Source organism: Myodes glareolus, chromosome 9 (assembly GCF_982192425.1).
Source record: "Myodes glareolus chromosome 9, mMyoGla1.1, whole genome shotgun sequence".
NCBI classification, from domain to species: domain Eukaryota; kingdom Metazoa; phylum Chordata; class Mammalia; order Rodentia; family Cricetidae; genus Myodes; species Myodes glareolus.
The window spans coordinates 34,478,971-34,496,668 of record NC_142034.1 but is presented as its reverse complement, the minus strand read 5'-3'; the positions used below and the strand labels follow the sequence as shown (position 1 = coordinate 34,496,668).

Here is a 17,698-nt window from a genome sequence, read left to right as displayed (position 1 = left end):
GGCAGATCCGGGTAGCCCTCTCTTCCCAGCTGCCCGCCTCGTCCTCGGGCCCTGGGCGCAGGGGGTGTGCGGCACCCGGGCCACAATCGGAGGGGTGGTCACCGGCCGGTGCCGCGGGGAAGGGACTCAAGGCCTGGGGAGCCTGCTTCTCCCGGGTCTCCGCTCCCCGGTTCCCCGCTTTGTGTGGACACCCTCCCAGCTTCGCCCCGGCTGGGGGTGCAGGCTGAATGGCGATGGCGAGGCGGGGGCCCGGGCTGGGAGCTGAACTCCTTTTAGGGGGAGGGGAGGCTGGCTTCCTGCTCCCGCCGTGGTCACCGAGCGGCTCAGCCTTTTTAGGTCCCACCCGGTCCCCTGGGAGCTGCATCTCTCCGCGACCCGGCTGGGGAAAGTTCAGAATGCACTGTCCCCGCCCCTGCTCCCCCGCCCCTCGGACTCTAAGTGCCTGGGGCTCTGAGCTCCAGGGGGCCGGGGCTTGCCTTTATTCCTCGGTTTTCTCCTTGAGTAATTGCCTTGCACCCCAGCACGGGCTTGTCTATCTTTTCCCCTTAAAAATAAAGTTTTAGCTCCAAGTAATTTATACTACTATGAAATTCCAGGGGAGGGTGTTTTAAGGGAGAGAGATTTTAGATTTCCCTTATTTGTTTGTTTATTGTGAGAATGGAGGCTGAGGGGATAATTGCAGTATAGTGATGAGGCACCCTAGGGATGATGTTGGGGTAGAAGATCATGTGTCCTGATCTCCACCTGTTCCTCCGGCAGCTTGAAACCCGGGATAGACGGGGATACACACTTTTTCTCTTGCTTATCTTGCTTATCTGGCCCAGGAGAAAGCGTTCTTTCCCCTCACCCCCTTCTTTATCGGCTGATGAAATTAACCAGGCTGCTTGAAGGAGGATATCATTTCATTGTGAAGTGTGGGCCCTGCTGGATCAAGTGTGAAGTGGGGACTTCCTTTTAAATGGAAGGTAGCACCTTTGTGCCTGGGCTTGGGCCGCTAGAGGTTGTTGCATCCAATAGGTTTGGGTTGGAAATCCCCTGTCTGCTGTCTGCTGCTGCTGGAAAGAAAAGGGGACAAGGAAACAGAGACGGGGGGGGGGGGTGGGGGGGCATAGCTCAGGGATGGTGAGACAGCAGTGGGGGTGAGAGAGGGGGGAAACCAGTTAGACCAAGGGCCTCTTGGGGATCTGGTGAAAGCTATACCCTAACTGCACTTCCCAAACAGGCCCAGGTGCTGGCGCATCCTTATGCACTGCCAGAGGGCTAATATATCCCCTTGGAATTAGGCTAGAGTTTGTGGTCTACTCCCGGCATTTTGGAACAGATTCCTTCTTTGTGGCTAGTTAGTAAATAATCCCAGGACGCCCAAAGCAGAACTCTTATGAGGTCCTTTCTCATGCCGCTTTGAACTTGTGGCCATGGAGACCTGGAAGCTCTGGCCCAGGTCCCAGATCCCTCCAGTTTGCTAGAGGACAGAGGCAATTGAGGTGGCCTTTCTTCCATGACAGAGTTTGCTGTCTGTGAGGTGTGGAGACCCTAGGCACCGTGTTGGGGCACCAGGGCTATTGAATCAGAGGAAAACAAACAACAAATGTGGGTGGGTGTAGGAGGCGAATCTTTTGGGGACCCCTGTTTACTTTAGGGACATGAGGTTGAAGAGCCTTATGTATGGAGAGTGTTCAGTGTGCAAGATCCTTCTGGGGAAGTCTTGGAGCACGTTTGCCCAAGAAAACAATTTGGGTATCTGCAGGGCCTTCCATATCGTGGACTTCAGAATGCAAGTGGAGACCAGACAGGTCACTGGGGCTCATCTCCTATGCTGCCCCAAAGAGGGCAGCCCTGCTTTTCTTCTCCATGACTTCCTGGGTGCCAGGGTGCTGGGTGGTGTGCAGGTGCCTGTTCATCTATACCTACTTGGGATCTGGGTGAGTCCAGGGGTCTTCCGTGTCAGACTTATCTGCCTCAGTACTGAGAAATTTTTCATAGGCTCACGCCACCTCTGATGAACCAGAGCGATGGAATGTCCTTTTAATGATGCCACTAGCATTGTCTTTAAAACCACTCATAAGCAATAAATACAGTAACATTGCATAGAAAAAAATTTGTTTTCCAGCAGCAAGGGTCTTCAGATTGTTCTTAGTGTGATAAGAAGTTCTGTTTCCACAGACCTAGCCTGCACCCCGCCCCACTCCATACAACCCAGTGAGGAAAGTGTTTGGCATGCAGCACCTCTTACATCTGTTTTTTCCTTCAGAGTTCCCCAAAGTCACTCTGCTCTGTTACTAAGCAACAGAGCAGCAGAGAATTTCCTAGAGCCCTGGGCACGAGGCTCACCTCTGACCACGCCAGGTGAGCTGGAGCAGGTGGTGCTTGTGGCTTGCTGGCTCCTGCCCATGTGACAAATAACCGTTGAGTCTGGAGCCCAAGGTCTAGCAGTCCCTGATATGGGAGTTGGAAGCTGTCTTGGTGGCATGCAAGGCTCTTGTGGCAGGGTTCACCTGCCCTTGTGGCCAGGATTTATCTTTTGGCTAAAGCTCTGGCTTCCATATGTTGGTGAACTCAAGATTTTAGCTGCACTGGCCGCTCTGCTGTCCGATCCTCTTTGCTTCCAGCCTCCCAGAAATACCTCTCATGTGCCGAAACAATGTAATAGATTCCTTCCTAAGAAAGTAGCTAAAGTTCTCATCTTCACAAGAAGCCATGAGATGGGTTGTAGCTCAGTTCGTGGATGACTCGAGCACTCGTCTTGTTTGCACAACGCCCAAGATTCAGTCCCCCGCCCCTAAACTGGACACAGTGGCATACGCCTGTCGTCCAAGGCCTGAGGAGGTGGAGGCAAAGGGATCAGAAGGTCATCGTTGGCTAGGTAGAGAGTTTAAAACCCAGCCTGGGCTAGGTTAGACCCTGTCTCAAAAAAAAAAAAAAAGATTAAAAAAATAAAATAAAACCATTCACAAACAGTAGATGGAGTAATTGCTTGGGAACATAACCACTCCCCCCCCCTTTTTTTTTATTTGAGCCTGTCCTGGAACTAGCTCTCGTAGACCAGGCTGGCCTCAAACTCACAGAGATCCACCTACCTCTGCCTCCCGAATGCTGGGATTAGAGGCGTGTGTGTGTCACCATCACCCGGCTTCATAACTCCCTTCTTAAGAAACACAGCCACCACTTTTCTACTGTGTCAAAGGTCTTTAGGGAGTTCTTGGTTGGATACCAGTGGAATTTATTTATTTATTTAGTCATTCATTCATTCATTTGTTTTTTTCAAGATAGGGTTTCTCTGTGTAGCTTTGGAGCCCATCCTAGAACTCTCTCTGTAGACCAGGCTAGCCGCTGGGATTAAAGGCGGTGTATGCCACTGCCCCCGCCGCCCCCGCCCCCGACACCGGGTCAGATACCAGAGTTTAACCTGAGCTTCAGGAAGCAGTCAAGCCATTTTTATGCCCACTTCCCCCAAAGCGTCTTTGCGGTTGGTTGGTTTTGTGGTACTGGAATTTGAATCCAGGACTTTGCCGACACTGTACCACTGAGCTCCGCCGCTAGCACCAGAGTTTACCGGATCCCCAGCACTTATTTAGGCATCCCCAGGAGGCTCTGGGATCTTCCTCCGAAGCCTTGTAAACGCTTCAGTGTCTCATTCTTAGAAGGCGTCGGAGGAGGTCTCACATATGCGCCAGGTTCCTTTCATAGAAACTGTTGCTATTATTTCTCAATGTGGGCTCCGCAGTTCTGATACTTGTTACTAAGGAAAGAATCTTTGGTTAAAACTGTAGAGGCTGCGACAGATGAGGCGTTGCAGGGAAGGGACAATGGTGGAGGAATGGAGTTGCTGAAATGTCAGGGTGATAGAGAACAGGCGAAAGGGCTCAGTATTAGTCGCTTTGCTGTGGAACCAGCTCTAACCTGTTCTCTTAGAGTTTGCCCTGTGGGCTGTGGGCAGTGGTACGGCTGAATGACTTGTCTTTTAATGTTAGTGGTTGTCCAGAGGGACAAGGCACCTAGTGAGGGTGTGGCAGGGTGGGCAGTGGAGAGTGGAATGGTGTGGAAGGCAACAGCAAAAGGCTTCCTGTGAAGGCAGAGGCATGGGAGCTAGAGATATGATATGGAGGGTAAAAACTCTTGCTTTTACACACATGCACACACACACACACACACACACACACACACACACACATGCGTGAGTAAAAACATAACCTCTCACTCCTCCAAGAAGTCAACTCAGATGTGTTTTGTTTTTGTTTGTTTGTTTGAGACAGGGTTTCACTGTTTAGCCCTGCCTGGCCTAGAACTTGCTTTGTAGATGAGGCTGGCCTCAAACTTTGATATCTACCTGTCTCTGCTTGATGGGATGTGTTCTTTTTTAAAAAAGATTTTTTTTTTAAAAAAAGAGTCATTTATTTTATACGTATGAGTGTTTAAACCCCCTGTATATATTTCCCTGGAACACATGTGTAGTTATGTGTAGTTGTGAGCTACCATATGGATGCTGGGAACGGAAGTCAGGCCCTTTACATGAGCAACGATTGCTCTTACTACTGTGTTATTTCTTCACCCCGTTGTGTGCGTTCTTAATTCTCAGACTGGAAAGGTGGCTCAGTAGTTAGGGGTCCTTATTTCCTCACGAGGCCCTCCGAGCTGACATTCATTTTTCAGATGAGGAAATAGACCTAAGAGGTAGCAAGAGGCTTAATAACACGCCCGAGATCATTTATCTCAAAGCGGAAGAGCTAGAAGTGGGCTGAGGGAGCCTGGTTGCAGGCTCACACCCTTGGAGACATCCTCAGTAGCTCCCTGTTTAGTTGGTTAGGTGGGGGTATAGAGGCTGTAGTCAGGGTCTGCCAATGCAGTGCCCAGTGTCACTGGAATGGGTCTGGTAGTCTGTTAAGAACTGCTAGCCAGACAGTCTGCTGAGGCCTCACCAAGGCCTGGCCCTGCCCTCAAGAGGCCCGTAGTCTAGTATCTGATAATAAGATGAACATATTAGTCTAGCATTCCGGTCACCCTGGCCAGGGCTGTGACATGATGAAACACTGGGATCAGGGGTGTAGCTCAGGGGTAGAATGTGAAGCCCTTGCCCTGTGAAACGAAACTATGAAACCCTGAAGAAGGGGTAATTGCCGGTCGAAAGACATGCTTGAGCTGACAGGCCTTCTTGGGGGAGGGGATTTGAGTGGAGTGAGGCTGAAGGTGACATCTGTCTTCCAGGCACTTGATCTGGTCCCTACAGACAGTGTGTTCCTATTCTGTGGGTTAGCATAGCCCTGTGACTGGCCTGTGGGCATGTGAAAAGGGTTAGGGTTTGAGGATCTTGTGACATCTTTGCCAGGGTGAGGCAGGAACCCTGCAGTGGGGCTGCTTACTGGATGCATTGGGCTTGCTTTTGTCTTTGAGTTTTGTGTGTGGTTGTTGTTATTTTTGAGACTGCCCTTTTCTAGCCCAAGCTGACCTGAAACTTGCTATATTGACCTAGACAGGCCTTGAAGTCTTAACAGTCTTCCTACTTCAGCCTCCCATGTGCTGGGAATATAGACATGACCTACCATGCTAAATTTCAATTTTGTTTTTCTGAGACATGGTCTCACTTTGTAGACCAAGTTGGCCTGGAACTCACTCTGTAGCCTAGGCTGGGCCTCAGACTCATGGTAATCCTTTTGCCTCTGCTTCTTCTTTGCCCTCAAAGTGTTGGGATTATAGACATATGTCACCATGTCTGGTTGCTTTTTTGCATGTGTGTTTTTGGTTATTTATTTTTATTGCTTTATGTGTATGGTTCTTTTGCTTGCGTGTATGTTGATACACCACATTCTTGCCTGCTCACAGAGTCCAAAAGAGGGTCTTATACTCCTTGGAACTGGAGTTACAGATGGTTGTTAGCCACCATGTAAGTGCTGGGAACCAATCCTAGGTCCTCTGGAAGAGCAACCAGTGTGTTAACCACTGAACCATCTCTCCAGCCAGGTTTTTGTGAGTTTTAATACATTAGCAGTAGCCACGTCTTGTAATACCTTCAGCGAGCACACTAAAGAGGTAGAAGTCTTGCAAGTTTTGCTGCTCAGAACACAGCTGTTCACTGGACAGAGGACCATAGGTGAATACATTTAAACTGCAGAGGGAGGCCCTGAGGAGGATACAGGGAGGATGTTCCAGATAGGCTGTAAGAAGCAAGAAAAGAGACACATTGGAGCAGAGGTGAATGCCCCCCCCCCCCGACCCAAAAGGCTTTGGAAATGGGAAAAAGATTCATTTGTCTTTGTGGTTTAAGAAGTTCTATCTGCAGACAGGAAGCCGAAGTGGCGGCCCCGAGAGGTCCATGCCTGGCTCAGTGACAGAAGCATGAAAGCCGGGATTTTTAAGATGGAAGGCTGCTCCCATCTGGCTTAACCTCTCCTTGTACTGTGGAATCACTGAAGAGTGCTGAGTGGCAGAAGGTAGCCTGTCCATGAATTTAGAGCCAAGACATCAATCCTACCTGCTCAGCACCTGGAACTCATGTCCTGGGTCCCTGCTGCAGAGATGCTCTGCAGGAGTGACCCAAAGCCTTGGGAAAAGTGGCAGGAAACCCGCATTTGTCAGATACTGGCTGCAGAGAGCATCAGGTCTCTTCAGAAGACGGTTGCCCTTGGAGTTCCTGGGTTATCGGCATCAGCTCCTGTGTGAGCTCCGGGCAGACATAGGGGCTCCCGGGAAACACTGCAGAAAGAATGAGCAAGCAGTAGATAATCCAAGTTAGTTCACTTTGACCACTTACTTGCTAGGCCTACAGGACAATCATTTCATGATCCCTCCCACTGACAGAAAAAGGATCATGATAGGCTGAAGAGCAAGAGCAAGGTTAGCAAAGTACATCTAGGGAGTTTTCTCAAATTACATAGTTCTTCTAAAGATGGTCAAGCACCGACATGTTCATTTATTATGTTTTTTTTCCTGCTCCCTACTCCAAATATAAGACTTCAACATTTAGGGAAAATGTGTTATGACAATCTCAACACTTTATCAAGATGGCTACAGAAGTCTCAGAAGAAAACAGGCTTGCTCTCAAGAGGTACTCAATTAAGAATAAATTAGCCGGGCATTGGTGGCACACGCCTTTAATCCTAGCACTTGAGAGGCAGAGGCAAGCGGATCTCTGTGAGTTCGAGGCCAGCCTGGTCTGCACAGTGAGTGCCAGGACAGCCATAGTTTATCTCAGGCATACATGGTGGTGCATGCCTGTAATCCCAGCACTCAGAAAACCTTGAGTTTGAGAACTGCCTGGAGGATATAGTGAGATTCTGCTCAAAAGAAAAAATGGGATGGGGGTATGGCTTGACTGTTAAGAGTGCTTACTGCTTTTGCAACCATGTTGGGCAGCTTATAACCACCCCTAACTACAGCTCTGGGAAGATCTGATGCCTCTGGCCTCCATAAACACCTATACTTGTGAATACACACGAGCACGTACATGCACACACACAATTTAAGTAAATTTTTTTTTTAAAAAAACAGGGCTGGAGAGATGGCTCAGCAGTTAAGAGCTTTGCTTTTTCCAAAGCTGGGATTTGGAGCTTTGCTCGGGCGAAGATGCTCTGTGGTTGCGTCGGGCGGCCAAGCTCAGGAAATGATTTCACTTTGTTCGGGTCTGAGATTGGTTTCAGTTCCAGGCTGTACCAGGGGCCGGGTGCTGCTGAGAGTCAAGGGAGGAGCCAGCTGGGCGGGAGTTCCACTGTTGTCTGTGTACACAAGTGACAAGGTAGGTGGGCAGGGGATTCCTGGGCTGAGCAGGGAAGAGAGGCGAATCTGAGGTGGCGTTAGAAAGCAGCAGTTGAGTGACTGGAGGCTTGACTGGGGGCAGTGATGTGGGGGTGGAGGCAGCAGATGAAGATACATGTGCAGGTCAGAACCCCACGGTGCGTTATAAGAGAGGACAGTCATAGACGTAGGCCAAGGGAAGTCTCACCCACAGATTACCTGAGTGAAATCTACAAGCAGATGGGGAAAGTAAGCTAAGCATGCTACAAGGTCAAATGCATCCATTGTGTGCTGGCATCCTTAAGACAAGCCCCTTCGGGCCTGCAGAGATGGATCAGCAGCGAAGAGTGCTGTTCTTCCAGAGAACCTGATTCCCAACACTATGTCAGGTGGCTCAGAGCCACCTCTATCAGTAGCTCCAGGGGAATCTGACTCATTCTTCTGGCCTCAAGGGCACACATGTGACATGTATCACCCTCCACCACACACAGTTCTCTTAGGTTCATTTCTTTTATGTGTATGAGTATTAGCCTGCATGCATGTATGTGCGCCACATGTGCATGTGCCCTTGGAGGTCATAAGAGGGCATCCGATCCTCTCAGCTAGAGTTCTGGTCACTTGTGAGCCACCATATGCTGTGTAGGTGCTGGGAACCAAGCCTAGGGCCTTCAGCCCCTGTACATGTTTTTTAAAAAATATTTTTTTAAAGATTTAGTGTGTGTGTGTGTGTGTGTGTGTGTGTGTGTGTGTGTGTGTGTGCCTGAGTGTATGTATGTGCATCGCATGTGTGAAAGTTTCTTGGAGGAGAAAAGTGGTTGACTTCTCTGGAACTGTCATCTGGAAGAACAGTATAGGCTCCTAACCCATCCATTTCTCTAAACTGAGAGAGGGAGGGAGAGATTGAGAGAGAGAGAGAGAGAGAGAGAGAGAGAGAGAGAGAGAGAGAGAGAGATCATGCTCCTAACCCATCCATTTCTCTAAGATGAGAAAAAGGGGGGGGTCACCCCTTCCTGGGACATAGTGCAAACCTGTAATCCCTCAGCACTCAGGAGCCTGATAAATTTGAAGCCTGTCTGGGCTGTATAGTGAGCTCCTGGCAAGAACAAATGTAACTAACCTATGGTAACATTTTCTTTCGTTTGACTGACTTTTAAAAAAATGGCAAAGGCATGTTGAACAACTAATTGTTGCAGATTTGCAGACCTTTGCAGGCTGGCAAGCCTCAGAGACCTTAAGCTGTCAATTTTCCCAAGACAGTTTGGGGCCAGCCAGGCCGCTTCACAGCACATCATTACCCTAGGAAGTCAGAGGTTTCTTCCGACTCCCTCTGGGTGAGGCATACATAGAGATTCTTGTCCCTCTTAGCAACTTATAACATCCTGCATTCGATTTTTCTTTTTTCTTTTTTTTTTTTTCTTACCTTCGAGACAGGATTTCTTTCTATGTAGCCCTGGCTGTCCTGAAACTTGCTCTGGAGGAGACCAGGTTGGCTTCAAACTCAGATCCGCCTGCCTGTGTCTCCTGTACTGGGATTAAAGGTATGTGCCTCCACGACCCAGCTGCATTTGATTCATTTGATTTTTCAAAGACATGTGTTCGTTTTCCTTTTCCCTTTCTTTCTTTCTTTCTTCCTTCCTTCCTTCCTTCCTTCCTTCCTTCCTTCCTTTCTTTCTTTCTTTCTTTCTTCCCTCCTTCCTTCCTTCCTTTCTTTCTTTTTTGGTCTTTTGAGATAAGGTTTTTTTTTGTTTTGTTTTGTGTGTGTGTGTGTGTGTGTGTGTGTGTGTGTGTGTGTGTGTGTGTGTGTGTGTGTGTAGCCTTGGCTGTTCTGGAATTCTCTTTGTAGACCAGGCTGGCCTTGAGTTTACAGATCTGCCTGCCTCTGCCTCCCAAGTGCTGGGATTAAAGGTAAACTATCTAATGTTGATTTTATTTCCAAATGAGAAACCCAAACTTTAAAGGCAGAGAGGATACTGAAGATTACCGTCTGCTCCTAGAGAAACTGTGATCCCAGGCCATTACGTGCATTGACAAGTTGAATGATAGTGGTTAAGACCCCTTGGTATAACTCAGTTAACTGAGTGTGTTGGTCGCATGCATGAAGCCTTGGGTTCCTCCTTTCAGTGGTGGTTGGGTCTGGAGAGATGGCTCAGTGGTTAAGAGCACTATCTGGTCTTCCAGAGGACTCTTGTCCAATTCCCAGCACCCACATGGTGGTTCACAACCATCTCTAACTCTATAACAGTTCTATAACTCTATAACAGTCAGAGGGGATCTGACACCCTCTTCTGGGCTCTATGGACACCAGACTTGCATGTGGTATGTAGACCAGGCTGGCCTCGAACTCAGAGATCCACTTGCCTCTGCCTCCAAAATGCTGGGTAGGATTAAAGGTGTGTGCTACCAGTGGCCAGCTGAGAGTAATAGTATTCCTTTTTTCTTCTTCTTTAAATGTGCTTTGGTGTTTGCCATGGGTGTCAGGTGCCCTGGAACTTCAGTTACAGATAGTTGTGGGCTGTCATGTGGGTGCTGGGAGAGCAGTCAGTGTTCTTAACCGCTGAGCCATCTCTCCAGACCCCATAATAATATTCTTTTATAAATTATTATTATTTTATTTTATTACTTAAAAAAATATCAATCCAAATTCCCACTTCCTCCCCTCCTCCCACTTCCCTCCTACTCACTCCACACACCCTCCCCTCACCCCCTCCAATCTTAAGAAAGGGCAAGGCACCCTGCCCTGTGGAAAGTCCGAGGCCCTCCCCACTATATCCAGGTTGAGCAAGGTATACTTCCAAAGAGAATAGGATCCCAAAAAGCCAGTACATGCAGTAGAGACAAATCCCAGTGCCATTGTCATTGCCCCCTCAGTCTGCCCCACTGCCAACCACATTCAGAGGGACCAGTTTGATCCATGTTTGTTCATTCCCAGTCCAGTTGGGGTTGGTGAACTGCCATTAGTTCAGGCACATTGTCTCAGTGGGTGAACCCCTCATGGTCTTGTCTTCCTTGCTCATACTCTCCCTCCATATGCTCTTCAACTGGACCTTGGGAGTTCAGTCCAGTGCTCCGATGTGGGTCTCTGTCTCTGCTTCTATCTGTTGTTAGACAAGGGTTCTATGGTGATATTTAAGATAATCATCCGTCTGACTACAGGACAAGGCCAGTTCAGGCACTCTCTCTATTGCTTAGGGTCTTAGCTGGGGTCATCCTTGTGGATTTCTGGGGATTTTTCTTACTAGTAAGTTTCTTACTAACCCCCATAATAATATTCTTAATGATTGTTATTGGGAATCAAATACCTGCTAAATCCTTAACCTGGTGTTTACTACAGTGGATGTTCTTCATAAACACTGCTATTATTGTTGTTGATTTATTTTGTAAAGTCACCTAGCTGCTTAGTAGTAGCCAGGTCTCCAGTACTCAACTGTTATTAGTTCTGGCTCTTTTCATCTCAGCCTGCTTTGTAAGCTGCCTGATGTGGGTGCTGGGGACCAAATCCAATTTCTCTGGAGAAAAAAAAATTGTTTTTAATTTATTCATCAATCGGGTGTGATGCTTCATGCCATTAATTCCAGCATTGGGGAGGCAGAGACAGATGAATCTCTGAGTTTGAGGCCAGCCTGGTCTACAGAGCGAGTTCCAGGACAGCCAGCATCACACAGAGAAACCCTGTCTTGAAAAACAAAACAACAAAAGATTTATTTGTCAGCAATTTCATCCATACATAGAATATATTTAGATCATATTTATACCCACTCTCTTGTTCCCCTTCTCCCCCCATACTCTGAGCCTCTTCTTACCAACAAAGCTCCTCCTACTTTCATCTCTTTTGGTTTTATTGACTCACTGAATTTAACCGGGTTTGCTAGCAAGAGTTTGGTTGTGTGTATGTGTGTGGGGGTGGGGTTTACCAGAGCGTGGGCAGCTGAGCAGTGGCTGCACCACTGAAGAAAATGACTCCCGTCCCAGCAACTGACTGTGAGCCGACTCAGCCTTGAAGTACAAGAAAAGTGTATGGCAGAGCTGTGTTGACAACTGAGCTGCAAGACCTGGCTTCAACGCTTTGCTAGATATGGTCGGACCTGGGTCATTAGGACGTGCTTGTGTTTAGATCATTTTGTTTCACACACACGCCATTGACTGGCATTTAGAGGATTCACCGGATTCCTTGCCTCTGCTGGGAAGTTCATGCTGTGTGGAGATGTCGTCATTGAGTTCTTCTCAAACTGGCAGTGCCAGCAGCAGGAGTGGCAAGGCAGGACTTGGAGCGTCGGGGAAATGTCCCTGTCGCTTGCTTGCTTGCTTTGCACCAAGGGTGAAGACAGTGTGCAGATGTGTTTGGAAATATTTGGCAGGCGTGCATTTGTGAGAGACCAGGTCCTACTCAAACACTTCCCAAGTGACTTGCACTGACCTTTTGTAAAATTGCTGACAGCCTAGGAACCTCCCAAGGGAGTCTGAAATGTAGTGAAAGCTGGTATGGTCCCTAGCCTTGAGTCATCTTTGTCACATATTGGTAGGTGGCACTCCCTCCCAAAGGGTGATTGGAGTGTTTCTCCTGGAATGTGAAAAAGAACAGAAATTAATTTTGTTTGGCAAGTGCCACATCACTCCTTTGAGATGCTCACTGCCTTTCTGGGACAAGAGTGAAAACTGGCTTTTAATGTTGATCCCTGGGATAGCTCGGGTTTCCCCACCAGGAAGGAGCGTGTTAAAACAAGAGAGTTTTGAGTGTGCACACTATTATCCTGTTGGAGCTCTGCTGTGTAAGGACATTGCCGTTCTCACTGGGTCACTTCACTTTTTAATTTTGTACTTTTCCTCTCCTTCCTGTCTTTCTTTTTTCTTTTGTTTTGTTTGGAGACAGGATTTTGCCAGGCCTGGTGGAAGGGCTTTAGTCCCAGCACTTGGGAGGGACAAGCAAGTGGATCTCTGAGTTTGAGCCCAGCCTGATCTACATGCTGGGATTATAGACATGAGCCACCATACTTAGCTCCTATGAACTTGGGCTTTGCCCTTGATAGTGCCCTACTACTGAGCCTTGTTTCCAGCCATCCTTATACTTTCTATTCTGAGTCTAGATCTCACTAAAGCATGAAGGCCAGCCTTCAGTTCACTCCGTAGCCCATGCAGGCCTTGAACTTGAAGTCTTCTTTCTTCTCATGAATAGCTCTATTATAAGGTCCATGCCGCTAGACTCCGGTCTAATGTATTATTTTCTCCACAACAGCAAATTTTTGTAGAACATATCTATCAAATAGAAGTAGACTTAACAATTCCTAACACCTATCATGATGGTTCAATGATAGCAGTCATATTTGTTATATGTTTATTGGATGCCAGGAAGCTTTCTAAGCATGTAAGAGTCTTACTGCTTAGACTCTTACATGCTAAGAAAGCATGTAAGAAAGGAGAGAGCGTGTTATTATTATTAAAGATTCATTTTGTGTGTGCACATGTGCGCACGTATGCACATGTATCCTGGCATGAATGTGGAGGTCAGAGGACAACTTTTTTTTTAACTTATTTATTATGTATACAGTGTTCTGTCTGCATGTATGCCTACAGGCCAGAAGAAGGCACCAGATCTCATTACAGATGGTTGTGAGCCACCATGTGGTTGCTGGGAATTGAACTCAAGACCTCTGGAAGAGCAGTCAGTGCTCTTAACCTCTGAGCCATCTCTCCAGCTCGTCAGAGGACAACTTTTCCAGTGTTTCTCGCCTTTCACCTTGGTGACTTTTTGTTATTTTGTTTTGAGGTAGGGTCTCAGAATGTAAGATTACTGATTTAAGGCATCTTTCTGGCTTTTTAAAACATCAGTTCTGCCAAGCAGTGTTGGCGCTCTGTGCCTTTAATCCTAGCACTCAGGAGGCAGAGGCAGACCGATCTCTATGAATTCGAGGCCAGCCAACTCCTGTTTTCAGGCCTGTGTGGCAGGCACTGTTACCTGTTGAGCCATATCTCCAGCCCCCGCAGATTAGATTGTTTCCAGTTTACAGAAGAGGAAAACTGAGGCACAGAAGGTCATCACCCTAGGTAGTCAAGGAGGTGGGACTTGAACTCAAAAAGCAGCCACTGGGTCAGTACATGACTCACCAGGGTACTTGGTCATGGAACAGTGCTCAGATTCTTCCTTGAGTTGAGGGAGGGATAAACTGAACCTTGCAGCAGATTAAGTGTTCAGCCCGAGGTGCTGGGAGGCCTGGGGAGGCTGTTGCTGCGGCATTCTGGGGAAACAGCTGTTTCTAAGTTTGGGACAGAGCTGAGGCAATTCTGCAAGGACAGAGAAGGGCCATTTTTGGATAGAGGTGCCTTTTTACTCTCTGAGAAGAGGGATTGCACCCCTGTAGGTTTAAGAGCCACATGCCTCCCTCTCCCCCTTCCATGGCTCTGTTTTTGGAAACCCGTCTTTAAACAGAGTCAGCCCAGCTGCGTGGCTGTCAGGGTTGAGCAAACTGTCAGGAACAGAGGATTCTTGAGACAAGGAAGGAAAGGTGAATCAGGGATGGTCAGTGCCCTTAGGTGCTGAGTCATGGAACAGCCTGTGTCCAGTGGATGGAGGACCGGGGACGTAAATGACTTCCCTTTTCTTCTGAGTTGATTTAATAAGGGAATGAATCATCCCGTTAGGTTTTGTGCTGGAAAAGAAAGAGTTCCTGTGCCATGGCCTTTGGCTGAAGTCAGAAACTGTGTCTGCCTGACCCTGGACAGATGTCTAGGCCTTGATGGCTCCTGCCCAGGAGGAAGTCCCTCCGGAGGCTTTGGAAGGGCTCTCAGCTTCCTGTTGCTACCATTCTTGGCCCTATACGTTCTGATGGAGTCCTGAGACCCTAAAGCCTTAGAGAGAAAGAGATAGAGTGTGATTAAAAGTTAAGAACTAGGGTAGGGAAGATGATTCATCCAGAGGATTTGGGTTTGATCCCCAGAATCCACAAATAAAAGATTTAGGGCTCAAAAATCAAAATAAGGGCTGCAGAGATGGCTCATCAGTTAAGAGGGTTTGCTACTCTTGCAAAGGACTTGTGTTCAGTACCCAGCATCCATACGATGGCTCTCACAACCATCCATGACTCAGGTTCTAGGAGGTCCGGTGCCTTCTTCTAACTTCCAAGGCAGCAGGCACACATGTGCTACAGGGATATGCATGGAGCCAGAATATTCACACACATAAAGTAAGATGAAACAAGAGCAAAACATAGTCAGGAATGATGGCACATGTATCCCAACGCGTGGGAAGCCGGGACAGACAGATCTCTCTGAGTTTCAAATCATCCTGGCTATGTAGTAAGAACCTGGCTCAGAAAGAAAACAAGCCAAGCATGGTGGCAAGTATTTATTAATCTCAGACCTAGGCAGGTAGAGACTGGAGGATCCCCAGGGCTTGCCAGCCTCCACTGCTTGGTAAGTTCCAGATCAGTGAGGGACCCTGTCTTAGGAGGGGAAGAGTAAGCAGGGAGCAGTGGTGGCAAACGCCTTTAATCCCAGCACTCAGAGGTAGAGGCAGGCTGCTCTCTGTAAATTCAAGGCCAGCCTGGTCTACAGAGTGAGTTCCAGGACAGCTAGGACTGTTACACAGAGAAACCTTGTCTTGAAAACAACAACAAAAATAGACATCCCCTGAGGAACAGTACCCAAGGTTGTCTTCTGGCCTCCACATACACACACACACACACACACACACACACAGGATCAGTGAACGTCACCATAGTAATGGTCATTTTGAAGATATTAGCTTACAAATTCATCCCATAAATTATGCTTGTAAGGAAAGCGCAAGGTTCAATCCTCGGTACTAAAAAAAAAAAAAAAAAAAAAAAAAAAAAAAAAAAAAAAAAATCACTCCCTAAAGCTAGACAATGGAAAAATAGTTTTGACCTTCTGGGATATGAATGACCCTTATCTCTTGCCTCCGAAGGCAGCAAACCCCTTCTGTACTAGTGCCCGGTTCCCTGGGCTGTCCTGGAGACATGTTGTTCTCTTTCAGACACCAGCTGCCAGCCTTTCGTGTGTGTCCTGCCCAGCCTGTAATCTGGCTGTGGGAGCCTGGGGTGGGGGCACATCCTGTTCTGAGCCACTCTTTTCCTATCTATGGAAATACCTATGACCTTACCTCAGACTGCAGCTGACATCCCACAGGGACTATGAAGGGTGCTCAGGAGTAGAGTGAAGGGTATGTGAGAACTCCCAGATGTTTAGGAGCATCAGCAGGGTGGTTCCATTTGCAGACAAAGTTCCTTTTGCTTCTGGTCGCACATTTCCCAAAGCGCTTGCTTCTCTTGACAGTGTCTCTGTGTTCCATTTGCCTCTGCTTCCTTCCTGTCCAAAACCAGCAGCAGTAGCTGCTGTGGAGACCTCTGCTCAGACATTTCTACTTATACAGTTTAGCGTAGTTCTTATGTCTACCTATGGCCAGGGATTGATGTCCTTTGGATGTGGGAACTGAGGCAAAGAGGCAGTGACTTGTCCAGCATCCCACCTACTTTCTGGGTGGAATTTTATTTGTTTGAGTTTTTAGTTTAATTATGTGTTTATTTGTTCTTTTGTTCCTTCCTTCCTTCCTCCTTCCCTCCCTCCTTCCCTCCCTCCCTTCTTCTCTCCCTCCTTCCTTCCTTTCTTTCTTTCTGAGACAAGGTCTCTCTCTATAGCTCTGGTCACCCTAGAACTTGCTGTGTTAGACCAGGCTGGCCTCCAAGTCAACCCACAGAGATCCACCTGCCTCTCTGCCTCCCGAGTGCTGAGATTGAAGATGTGTACCACCATGCCTGGTTTTGGATTTATTTGACTTTTTGAGACAGGATCTTAGGTGACCCAGGCTGACCTCAAACTCATTATATAGCCCAGGATGGCACTGAACTTCTAACAGTGTCTGTCAGGAATCTTTGGGATTCAGGCTTGTACTACTAGCCTGGTTTATGCACTAGTGGGGATTGAACCCAGGACTTGAGTGTGCCGTGAGAGCATGCTACCCTCTGAGCTACACCCTTGCCCCTCGGTTGAAACTTTTATTATGATATGTGTCAAACATACACAGAGTGTTCATACAGTGAATTCCCTTGGACTCATCACCAAGCCCTGGCAGATACCTTTGGGTCAGTTAGGAAGAAGGTGTCTTTCCTCAGGGTCTGCAGCTTGGTAAGCCGACGGTGGGCTGGATTCCAACACTCTGTGCCTCTCTGCCTGGGCACTTCGTGCTGTGAACAGCCTGTGACCACTCTGCCTAAGTGTCTTTCTTCTCAACCTGCCTTTGACATGACAAAAAACACCGAGAGCCAGACACCTGAGAGAGTGACGGTGGCCATGGTCAGTGCTCGGCCAGCTGGGATGGGGGAGACAAGCTCAGATGCTGGCGACTTTTCCACTTCGTATGAAGCCAGGAGAGGATTTCGGAGGAAGCTACTTCTATGCGGAGGAGGGTGGAGACAGATAAGCTACATCTTGCTGCTTCCATTTCCTGTAGCCACCCGCTCTCTCTCAGATGCATCCTCCCTGGTGCTTTCCCCTTTCCTTCTGTGCTTGGGGTACAAGCGAGGTGCTGTGGTCTGTGGCCATGGCCCTGGACTGACAAAGGGAAGTAGGTGGAGCCCAGGGTGTGAAAGCCCAGTGTGAACTGTTGCTTGGCTGCCATGCTTCAGAGTTTCTCGCTGGGACACTCTGCCTCTAGCTTGTCTGAGGCTCCCTGCAGCCAGGAATGGGTGGGAGGTTGGCTTTTGCACCTGGAAAGCTGTTTCTTTGAGCCCCAAGCAGGGCCTGTGGGTCATCAGATGTGGGGGACCTTCTGGATAGCTGTTGTATGTGTTCGCTTTATTATTAGCTATTGTGGCTATGCCAGTGCGGTGCCTGGTATTGGTGTGCCAATACTTGTTAGACAAATGTGTATTATACAACTGATGTTATACATACCATGTGCCGGAGGGCTCAGGCCAGTGCTTCATGCCTCAGACCACATCACAGGGATAACCAAACCCTGACA

General features: G+C 48.1%; 1 protein-coding gene across 1 annotated transcript in view; it reads left to right on the top strand.

Annotated features, from left to right (window-relative positions):
• Positions 1-17,698, top strand: part of Cuedc1 (CUE domain containing 1) — a 91,286-nt gene that overhangs the window by 329 nt on the left and 73,259 nt on the right. The window lies entirely within an intron of this gene.